At 42.7% G+C, this 12,148-nt stretch overlaps 1 protein-coding gene and 1 long non-coding RNA gene across 2 annotated transcripts in view; both read left to right on the top strand.

Moving 5' to 3' along the window:
* RORA (RAR related orphan receptor A) overlaps positions 1 to 12,148 on the top strand; it is a 697,613-nt gene that overhangs the window by 110,410 nt on the left and 575,055 nt on the right. The window lies entirely within an intron of this gene.
* LOC142871517 (uncharacterized) overlaps positions 1 to 12,148 on the top strand; it is a 76,775-nt gene extending 64,627 nt beyond the window's left edge. Inside the window, exon 2 of the long non-coding RNA XR_012919787.1 lies at positions 1 to 12,148. This exon is cut by the window's left edge and continues 60,706 nt beyond it. This is a non-coding gene — a long non-coding RNA (uncharacterized LOC142871517).

Below are 12,148 nucleotides of genomic sequence, written 5' to 3'. Positions count from 1 at the left end.
CAGCTCCCACCTGGCTGAGTCCAGCCCTCAGAGCCCAGGAAACCTTATCGGTTTCTCCAGCCTTTGTTTCCTCCTCCATAAAATGAGGGCATTGTTTGAGCTTTATGTCCTCCCCAACTTGAAAATCCCACATTTCAATGCAATTTGTAATCACCTGGTTAATTTCTCTATCTTACTACCTTGTCCAATCAATTCACCTCACAGGAATGGGGGGTCCAGTGAGAGGTGACTGCTGGGAGGCGCTTGGGAGAAGAGAAGTGGGGGTCCTTTTGCTACTGCTGTTTCTTGTTGTAGGGAAGCAACAGGGCTACTTCCGGCCAGTGGTGCACATGGCCAACCCCTGTGCCTGTTGGTCTATACCTAAAATCCTAAAACTGGGTCCACTGTCGAGCATCGGGTCTGATGACTTGATCAGGAGTCACCCTTGGCCATGCCTATGAATTTACATACGAGATCCACCGCCTTCATTCTAATGCTGGCCACATCCCACCTAAATGTTTACCCGGTATTCATAACTAGGCTCCTTGCCTTCCCAATTCATCTCGCCCATCGTTGCTAAAACGGTTCATCCTCCGTCAAGAACCATGTTGTTTTGTTTTGTTTTTTGGAAAAAAAAATGTTGAAGGATCCACAGTGCGTTCCCGTGGGACGTCGTTAAATCGCCTGTTCTACAATGTTTCACTAATGGTGGGTCTTCAGCACTGAGCCATCCATCCACTTTGTCTTTGTCTCCTGTCTGTGGCTCCCTCTTTCTCACCTCACCCAGGTGGCTTCCCTGTCTCTGCCAGGACAAGACCCATTAGCTCACCTCACCAGGGAAGCCCCCTGCAGCTGAACCCTCCCTCCTTGATTTCTTCATGGCTCTTTGGCCCTTTGGGTTCTCCTTGTAGATTAACTACTGGATCTTTCCATTCTGGTGCCCACACTGTCAGGGCCCTCTTGGCTTCAGAAAAATTGTGATGCTGCAATTGATTCTTCCTTCCTAAGGCTCTCTGGAGCCTGCTTGAGTCTCCCAGACCACGTGGCCCCTTAACCACGGCATTTCCCTCCCCGTGGCACTTCTCTGGGAAGGTAGTAGTCTCTCTAAGACGGGTACCATAGGAGGGAAAGGGGGCCTATTTAGCAAAGCCGTCTCTGTCTAATAAAGAGAAACCTCACTTCACTCTGAAGCCACAAAAATGTGCTCTTGGCTTTCTCTGAGGGAGTCTGTTTTTGGAAATTCCATGGTCAGAGCAGCAGGGCTGTGGCCGGCAGGCCGTGTGGAGCGGCGTGTCCAGGATCGAGTGTCCTGTCCTCCAAGTCAGCCGGGCCCCCTCTAAACCCGGCGGTTTGCTGAGAGATCTCATGTGGGTTTTCATATTAAATGGTGCCCTTGACTGTGGCTCCCCGTTGCATGTTATTGGAATATCCGTTACCAGGCCTTCCTCGCGGAGCACCTCCCAGGAAAAGGAGCCAAACGAAAGGACTTGCAAGCCAGCTCCTTCCTGTGCCCTGGAGATCTGAAAGGAGCAGTGTCTTCACTGGGCCAGATCCAAGATTCCAAACCTGTGGGTTCTGGATCCTTGAGGACCCACGGGGTGTGGGGAATCCACAGACCTCCCACCACCCAGCAGTGCCTACTGCACACGTGACATGTTCCCTACTGCTCATTTTCAAATAAACATAGATGTTCTTGGGATTTATAAATATTTTTATAGCACTGCTGCTCATTTGTCAGAGTTTGTAATTAATGGGCTAAAAGCATAACTCTAAAGATGTAGGAGTTTACGTAATATTTTGATGTCATAAAGTGGCTCTCATGCCATCTGGGCAAAGAGCCAACCTACAGAGATCATGGGGGTTGTCCCGACCATGTCCGTGTGAGCAAACATTGCTCAGGACTCCGAAGCTAAGGAGATGCACTTGCTCGGGCTGATCAACATGCCAAGAATAAGGAGCAGGGATAACCAATCAGGCTAAGAAGCCAATCACATAACCGGTTTTATTGGGGGCAGTTAGAGCCCAGCATCTTGCTAAACCATTTTGCAGGTGTAGCATTCATCTACACAGTTTTTACTTGAGGAATCTCCAACTCCAAATTCTTACAGGAAAGGGATGGTAAGTTCTTTTGCGCAACAGAGGTAAATGTTAATGCCCAATTTCTTGTACTGACAGCAACAAACACTTTAGTAAATATGTACACAATAAAGAAATTTGTAGGAGAAACCAGGACTAACAACACTGCATTTTTCTGCTAACGATCATGTTAATATAGTTTTGTTTTCCCTTTTCGTGGGACAGAGGCTAAGGGGGTAAATCATCTGGTATTTTCCCCACCAAGCTTACTTACCTGGGCACTAAATGAGTTGAAAGTACATACCAGCCGTGGGGTGAAGCTGAAATTTCAGCCCTTCATCACTCTCTCCAGAGTTCAGCTGGGTTGTGGGGAGAGGGAAAAGGTGACCTTGGTTAGGCGAAGCAGCGACATCAGTTTCCTGGTGTTTAAAAAAAAAATGTTTCTCCAGTTCTCTCTGCGGTAAGGCAAATTTTCAGTTTCGCAGTTAAGTCTAAACTTAAAGCTTTGTTGGCTGAAATAAGAACTTTGCGGAGTGACATTTCTGTTTTAAGGGCTTCTGTTGAGACCATATTGCTGGCGTAGGAATTTAGCTTCATGGGGCAGGAAACAGTTTCAGGCTCTAGTGAGTAATGTTCCCCTATTTCAGATGGAAAAACAGTGAAAATCATGATTTTGGCCCTCAAAGAACAGCTATTCGTGGCTGCCACGGTTAACTCTGTCTCTAGCTTTGCTTTGGCAACCAAGGCCAATTTACCACAATAACAGGGACTTTGATTTTATGGCACTTGACGTCTTAAAATTTGCTGAAGTGCTTCACAAATTGGTAAGCAGACCAGACCAAATGTGCTTTCTTACGGGCAGAATCTCAAGAGAAGGTGGCAGTGTGTATATGCATTTGCGTGTATGTGCATTTGTGTGTATATGCATTTGTGTATATGTGTATTTGTGTGTATGTGCATTTGTGGGTATGTGCATTTGTGTTTATTTGTGTGTATGTGTGTTTGTGTGTGCATTTGTGTGTATGCATTTGAGTGTATGTGCATTTGTGTGTATGTGCATTTGTGGGTATGTGTATTTGTGTTTATTTGTGTGTATGTGTGTTTGTGTGTGCATTTGTGTGTATGCATTTGAGTGTATGTGCATTTGTGTGTATGTGCATTTGTGTGTATGTGCATATATATAGTAGTGCATGTATATATATATATTTTGAAACAGGCTCAAGAACTCCTAAGCTAGACATTTTAAGGCCCTATCTGCAAAACGTAGACTTGGGAATGACTGCAGGCATTGGAGACACCTGGTTCAGGAAGAGCTGACTCTGTTATTTCAGCCCATTTTTTTTTCCTCAAGAGGACCATGACCTAGGGCCACATGAATAACTCTGTCATTTCTCACAATATTGTCTTGCTGAGCTAAAGAATGTTCTTTGTGGAGGTAAAGAAACTCCCATATGACTTTTATGCTCCCTGCTGTCTTCGGAATCAAAGTCCATGTCCTACACCTGGGAGTCAGGGCCTCCCTCTCTCTCCCGGCCCCACCTAACTGTTCTAGCTTCTCTTCCTGCATCTCTGGAGGTAGCTAGGATTGAGTTCAAATTGTCTATGCAAATCACTTCACACTTACTTAAAAGCAAGTGCAGCATTTCTGTACTGACTGGTAGGAGTGGAACACACAACTCGTAAGGTTAGATTAAGGTCTGTATTTAATTAGCCAAAGCCACAAAATCTTGCCTGTTCGAAGAGGCTACTCGTAGCAGAAGCCAGACACAGCCCAGCCCAGCAGAGCTTTCCCTGGGGCTGCTAGGAGGGGTCTGCAGTGCTGCGAAGCTGGTGCTTGCTACACACCTGCCCAGTCCACTGTGGGTTCCCATCACCGTTACAAAAGCCCTTGCAGAACAATATTATGGCCATCATTTAAGGAGAGTATTTACAAATCCGATTCAGGCCCAGTAAGACCACATTCTCATCTGGGAGGAGACAGACAATAGAGTGGTGCCCAGCTGTCCCCAAATGACATCGGTCCCCTGGCTGCCTGTGCACTGGAAGCCCATTCCCTGAAGGGGCACTCTCACCTCTAATTTAATATCCTTCATCTGTCCGGGCACAATGTTCACAAATCAGTGTCCCTGCAGGTAGTTGGAAGGGACAAATGAGATAATTCCCCCCATGTTCTAAGTACAGAGCCCAGCTTGCGCAGTAAGGGTTCAATAAATGTTAGCTACTATTCCTATTGTTATTACTCACCTGCCCTTTGCTTACAGAGACTTAAATACACATGGGACCCTGTAGAAACCATTTGTTTCCTGGCCTCAACCTTTCTCTTTGCCTTAAAAGACCTTTTCTCCTGTCTTTGTGTCCAAACCTTTCCCCATCCTGTTCGGCTCTGCTCAAATGCCAGTCCCTCCAGGGAACCCTTTTCAGACGGTGCCCTGCTTCCCTTTCCCAGGCTGGAAACGTGCTTGCTCTCTGCTTTCTCTCTCCCCTGGCACCGTGCTACTTTACCTTTCCCAGAGCAAGGTTTCTCAGACCTTCTGTGGTCAAGAACCACCCCGCATCTATCATGGATCAATACTTTTATAAAATATAATTTGAAAGAAAAAGGCAAATAAAAGCACAAGTTCCAGTTTTTGGTTTTTTTTTATCATTAGATTTAACAGACATAAAATTATACTGTCAAATGTCTGGGAAAGATTTTTAGAACTTGCTCTCAGTTTCTGCACTGCTCTCGCCCCAGGCCAGCAATGACCGGTTTGAGGACCAGCATCAGACCAGGGGGCATATTTTGAATAGTGCAGGGTTACATCATCCTCGTCTACATTGGCACAGTTACTCAGTGACATGTCTAATTCAGTGAACCCAACCTCCCACACCTGGCAGGAGCCTTACACATAGAGGCTTCTTGATTAATTAGTTGAATGAATGAATGAATGATTGCACAATAAACATTAGTGGAATTGAATGAATAAATGATTGACTGTGTAGAGCATATTTAAAACTCATAATCCCCAGAAAGAATTTTCTTAATGAATGGTATGCCAAAGGGATTATAATTTTTTTTATCTTTGCCATTTCTAAAATTCACTCATTTGCATTGCATATTAAGAGCCATTCTTCTTCCTTAGTTTTTGTGTGTGTGGTTTTTTTTATTTTCCATCTCTGATAGCTAAATGAAGGTAAGGTTCATGCTTTCACCAGAATATGGGCATTCTTGATACTATCCTGTGAAACAAGACATAGATGAGAATGTTAAGAGAACTCATACCTTATACTTCAGTAAGAACCAGAGTTTTTGAATTGAGTAACTGCAAATTAGGGCGCAGAAGAGATCATATACTTATATGTACACGAACTTGACAAGAACAGTTACAACTCAGGAACCATATTCAAATTAACAGGGGTAAAAGTTTATTTTGTAGTATTGCCTTCAATCACCAAATCATTGTTAGCTGAAAAAGAAAATCTCCCTACCAGGGTTTTCTTCCTCCTTGAGGAATACTCTCTGGTAATTCTCATGAGTGTAGGAAAAGGACCAACAAGCATGGATGCTTTCCAGTCATCTCTGCTTCTGTCTCAACAGAGGAGAAAACCCAGCCCAACCTCCTCTATAACCACTTAAAGGGGTTTTTGAGATTTGAGGATGAGCTATATACATTCTTCTCTAGAAATCACATACTGCTGTTGTTTCTTTACCTTAAAAAAAGAAAAGAAAAGGAAACGTCAAGACTTGCAAACCATTCGGCCTTCTACATTTCACACCCTTACTACCTCTGGTCTCACCTTCCTGCAGACTTTTCAAACCCTTAGTAATCTGTCCTCCCTCGGGAGGTCCACACCGCACAATCATTCAGTCCACAAACATTATGGAGGCCTCCTGTGTGTAAAGCAGGAATACAGGAGAAAATAGGCCATGGAAACAAAGGACACACACACACACACCTAGATGGCAGTCTGTGGCACAGAGAAGCACAGGACTGGTGCATCTGTGGAAAGAGAAGTGCAGGGTACGAGGAGTGTGGGGATTGGATGGTGAACTCTGACCCACTTGGAGGTTGGGAGGCCAGGGAAGGTTACACCAGGTTAAACCTGTCTCAGGTGAGAGTTTATTTTCTCAATCATAGAATTAAATGCATGGAATATGGTCATGCATCGCTTAATGACGTCATTAGGTGATTTCGTTGTTGGGCAAACATCAAAGCATGTACTTACACTAACCTAGATGGTGCAGCCTACTACTGTGTTTCCCCAAAAATAAGACCTACCCATAAAATAATCCCTAGCAGGATTTCTAAGCATTTGTGCAATAGAAGCCCTACCCCAAAAATAAAACCTAGTGATGGGTGTGGCTACACAGCAAATCTGCACAACCCATGCATTTAGTCACTGAGCGGTAAGGAAGACAAGCAGCCCTTCTCATCTGCCCCAGGAGAGCTCTATTGCTCGACATGAAAGATTGGGGCCAATGGTTCTAAAGGAAATAGAGTCGCAAGAAATTCAGGATGGAATTCGGGGTTTGGATATTTATGATGATGTTCCAGAAGAAGACGACTTAACTATATTTGAATAAATGTAGATTGTTGTACCGTACTTAAAAAAAAAATAACACATCCCCTGAAAATAAGCCCTAGGGTTTCTTCTCGAGGAAAAATAAATATAAGATCCTGTCTTATTTTCGGGGAAACACCGTACACACCTAGGCTATATGCTCCAGCTGTTGCTCCCAGGCTACAGACTGTACAGCATGTTACTGTACTAAGTACTGTAGGCAACTGTAACACAATGGTAAGTATTTGTATATCTAAACAAAAAAATTACAGCAAAAATATGGTATAAAAGATTAAAACAATGGCGTGCCACTATAGGCGATTTGCCATGAATGGAGCTTGCAGAACTGAAGTTGCTCTGGGTGAGTCAGTGAGTGAGTGATGAGTGAATGTGAAGGCCTAGGACTGGCGTCCTCAAACTACAGCCCGAGATCCACATCCGGGTGTTTTTGCCCGTTTGATTTTTTACTTCAAGATAAGATATGTGCAGTGTGCATAGGAATTTGTTCATAGTTTTTTTAAAACTATAGTCTGGCCCTCCAACGGTCTGAGGGACAGTGAACTGGCCCCCTGTTTAAAAAGTTTGAGGACCCCTGACCTAGGACGTTACTATATACTGCTATAAACTCTATAAACAATGTACACTTAGGCTACACTAAATTTGCAAGAAAAAAAATTCTTCAATAATAAATTCACCTTAGCTTACTGTATTTTTTTATTTTATAAGCTTTAAAATTTTTTTTAACTTTTTGACTCTTGTAATAATGTTAAAACAAATACATTGTACAGCTGTACAAAAATATTTTCTTGCTTTATATCCTTATTCTATAAGCTTTTTTCTATTTTTAATATTTTTAAATTAGTTTTTTTTTTTACTTTTTAAACTTATTTTTTAAAAACTAAGACAGAAACACTCTAGCCTAGACCTACACAAGGTCAGGATCGGCACTATCACCATCTTCCACCTCCACATCTTGTCCCACTGGAAGGTCTTCAGGGGCAACAACATGCATGGAGCTGTCATCTCGTGTGGTACCAGTGCCGCCTTCTGGAATCCCTCCTGCAGGACCTGCCTGAGGCTGTTTTGCAGTTAACTTTTCTTTTTTTTTAATAGGTAGAAAGAGTGTATGCTAACAATGAAAAGTATAGCATAGTAAATATGTAAATCAGTAACATATTTACTATCAAGTATCATATACTGTACGTAAGTGTATGTGATGTACTTTTATATGACTGGCAGTGTAGTAGGCTTCAGTAGGTTTGTCTACACTAGCATCACCACAAACGCGTGAGTAATGTGTTTCCCTAAGATGTTAAGATGGCTGTGACATCACTAGGTGTCAGGAATTTGTCAGCTCCATTATAATCTTACGGGACTACTGTCATAATATACGTGGCTTGATGTTGACCAAATTGTCGTTATGCGCTGTATTAATAAGTCACTCACAGCTATATATTAGTACTTACTATGTGTTAGGCACCGTTACAATGCCAGAACCTCTTGGATACTATAATATAATCGCCCCCATTTACAGATGAGAAAAGTGAGGCACTGGGGGTTAAATAACTTGCCCAAGGTCTTGTAGCAAGGAAGCAATGGCGTTTAGGATGTGAATATTGAGCAGTCTTTCAGAGTTCCTGCTTTTAACAAGTGTTCTATCCTGCATGTGCTACAGGCAAAAAGCATCTTCTGTTTCTTTTTAGGTTTGTAGTTTCTAATACAGTGCTAAGTAAATCAACCCCCAATAAATGCTTACTATTTAATCAGGTTAGATTTAGTTATTCCATTGCCAAAGGGTCTTTATTTAATTGAAAACAAGATGGGCTGGAGGAGGGCGTGCTGGCTGAACCACATGTTAACAGAGGCAGTGAGGAATTAAGAGATTGAAACCACCTGGATTCAAATCTCTCCTTGCCACTTTGCCTAATACCAGGACAAACGCTGTGGCGTTTTTCTGTGGGAACCGTCATTCATTCATCAAATATTTATTGAGTAACTACAATGCGTTAGCGCTGTTAAAACCGCAAGGGGGTTTTGGTCTAGGTCTAGTTGCTCATCGTACAAAGATGCAATTGCTGAGGCAACGAGGATTGCCAAGGAAGAAAGGCATGTTTAATACAACGGACAGACGTCTTGTCAGGAGAAAGGCAGAAGCTGCCTCAAATCCATCTCCCAGACTCATGGAAATCCTGGGCTTCTTAAGGAGGGGCTGCATGGTGGCTTGGGGCAGGTCAAGGGCAATGGGGAACCCTGGCCAGGAACTCTTTCCAGGGGCCTTCAGAATCTCAGGTGCTTTGTCTTGCAGAAAATCCATCATTTCTGGGAAACAACTCAAAAGGTCAAGTACTTAAGGGAGGGGATTATTAAAAACATAGAGGGATCATTGAAATTTGTTGATGGAGCTGGTTACACTACCCACTGCTCTAAGCTCCCAGGACTCAACAGTGAGCCCTCCAGTATCTTCATCTTGGATACATAGTAATCTACGTAACATGCTTAGCACGGTGTCTCTGGTGTCTGTTAATGTCGTTATCATGGGGTGCTGCTGTTTAGTGCCTTTTACCACCAGTGTTGACCCATACCTCATTTTTTGGTGGGGTGTGTCAAATGACATGGCAAAACAGGGTTTGTAGGCGATAGTGGCAAATTAGATCATACAAAGTGTTTATGGCTTTTTGGAGGTTTTCATAATGACTGCTGTCAAATCAATCATACAACAGTTGGCTTCAGGCCAAAGTCGTATTCTCTTCGGGCCTTAGACTAGTATTTTTGATAACTGTGCATTTTAGTGGTAATGTTTTGGGGTTAACAAAGGTCTACAAGCTTTTTCTGTAAATGGCCAGATAGTAAATATTTTAGGATTTTCAGGCAATGTGGTCTTTATTGCTACTGCTCAACTCTGCCTGTGGCTGTAAGCAAGAAAGCAGCCTTAGACGGTATGTCTGTCGACAAATGGGTGTATCTGTGTTTCCAATAAAGCTTTATTTATAAAAACAAGCATCTAGCCCACAGGTCATAATTTGCCAGCCGCTGTTTCAGAATAAAGTAAAAATTCTGTTAGCGGTAACATTGTGCATGGAATTAGCTTTTTAAGAGAGAACGTGAACTAATATAACAAAACAACATCGGCTCACTGCAGAATCACGGCACACCTCTTAGAGGCTATAAAATTTGAATTCAACTTTTCATGGTTCAAGTTTCCTGTTTTGCATGACCTTCTTTCCCGATTGGTTCGAGACCAAGGGATCACTTAAGGAAAAAAGTTTCAAGCATCCTGAAAGCACTGTCTTCCCTGGAGTAGAATCAGAGGACATAAACTGTCCCATGGGAATTTATATGGGGCACAAGGAAGAATTTTCAGCCCTGAGGTCTTTGCAATATTGAAATAGATGACTGAGGAGGGTTATTGCTAAAAAGGATTTCATTTCTCTAGACATTTTAAATTCCAGAGGGGTTCCAGTCTCTAGCAGCTAGTCAACACACGATTATTAATCGCTCACTGATTAAAACGCTGACCTTCTCTTTATCCTGTCTGAGATGGTTAGTTGTTGAGCTGGCCATAGAGCTGATAGACTGGATGGATTTTATATTGTCTCTGGGGTTTGGTGACCAGCTTTATGCTCTAACCAAGCCAGAGTGAAAGTCTCACTAAATTGCAATAAGGGAGAGGAAACCAATCTGAAATAGAGAAAAGGAAGAAATTTCTAACGTCTTTCAAGAAATGAAATTTTATTCAAGAGGCCGAAAGTGCCACAGGGTAATGGGACCATGACCAGCAAACACCTATACCAGATAAAAGTAAATTTTAATTAACATATCAATAGTTTGTAGATCTTAGGTGCTTCCAAAGTGCTTGAGGGTGTTTGACAACTTTTTCTTCCCTTAAGCTCTTTTGCTTTCTCTTTGAAGAACTATTTTAAACAAAGAGAACCCCTGTTCCAATCTATTTTGATCTCAAGGATGTCTGATTTAATGTAATTTTCTCACGTTCCTACTAACTTGCCCAAGGTGAGGAATAATTTACTTTGTTAGAGCAAAAGAACAAAGAACTTTTTTGGGAAATGGTGAACAGTGGACTTCCTATAAAAAGAAAAAGGGTGCTGTAATTTTATCTATCCTGGCAAAACTGCCAGCCGTCATTTTTAAACTTTTACATTCTTAGAGGGTCTTACTTGCATTTTGAGGCCTTTGTGAATGTGTTTGAATAGGCAGTCTTGCAAAAAGAGGCTGTTTTCTATCACTGGTCTCCTGTGTGTTTAGATCAGGTCGATGGGTGTATTAGGAACAAGCAGAGCATGGGTGATTCCAGCCCATTGGATACTGCAGGTAATTACCTCCCTGATTTTGGAAACAGTTAAATATACGCCCACTCAAACAATGAATGTAGCCAGGGCCAAGGCGGGCAGAGTCGGGCTGTTCAGCGACCAGGGTCAGGAGGGTGCGTGTAGGAGGAGAAGACGGGTTCCAGGAAGACTCAGTACCTTCTTCTAGGATTATTAGGACTTAACTAGGCCTGAGGGAAGGACCCGGCACATAGCACACATCCCCAAAAGGTTACTTTCCACCCTTCCCCCCTCTTTCTGCTTTGAGTTGCTCTTAGGAAGACCTACTTTAATGCAAACAAAAATACATTTGTTTTAAACCTGCTGCAGAAGATTCAAGGGCCCTGGGCCTCCTAGGGGTTATAAATAGATGGAGAGGTGTATAATACATACTGAGAAAAGAGTGAAATGAGAGTTATGCAAGCAAAGAGGACTGCGTTCAACAGCGTCGGCCATGCAAATGTGAAGTGAGTGGCAAAATCAGTGTGGAAAATAGAAAGAGTTTTGAAAGGTGAGGATGAAGAACTGGTCCAGAATGGTTTAGGCAGGCTTCAAATGGGGTGTGAGTAGGATTTGGATGGCTGGGGAGAAGGGATCACAGGTGGAGAGAGTTACAAACTCCTGACGAGCAAGCATGTTTTGGCTTTTTAATTCATTGCCCTGTGTTTGGTAGATTCGGTTTCGCCTTACCAAGGCAGTTTTTCTCTCTCTGGCTGCATTGTTAGTGCCTTGTGGGAAAAAGGCTTATGTGTAATATTTTTGTATTCCTCTACTGGGATGGTGAGCACGTAACAGGTGCTGCCTAAACTCTCCTCCTCGTTGAATAAAATGGCCAAAGACACAGGATGCCTAGACTTGCTGGAAACTAGAGTTTTGTTGGGTGTTTTTAGAAAAAGTGTTTGTAACTGTGGATTGCTTTGCTACCAGGGAAGACAGACCCACCACTAGAGCCTGCTTGACCTCAGTGAGAATGAGCTCATATATCTATTATGAGAAATTCCTTATCAGCTAGTGAAGAGAATCCTTGATTTTCCTGACAACTAATTTTGTAGATGAACTTGGCCCATACTGTTTCTACATTATGACAACTTTTAGATGTTATAGACTTTGGCTTATGATGGTCTAACGCCAGGGGTCCTCAAACTTTTTAAACAGGGGGCCAGTTCACTGTCCCTCAGACCATTGGAAGGCCGGACTATAGTTAAAAAAAAAAAAAAAAAAAAACACAA

This window comes from Microcebus murinus, chromosome 6, assembly GCF_040939455.1.
Source record: "Microcebus murinus isolate Inina chromosome 6, M.murinus_Inina_mat1.0, whole genome shotgun sequence".
NCBI lineage: Eukaryota > Metazoa > Chordata > Mammalia > Primates > Cheirogaleidae > Microcebus > Microcebus murinus.
This window is presented reverse-complemented; position numbering and strand designations above follow the sequence as displayed.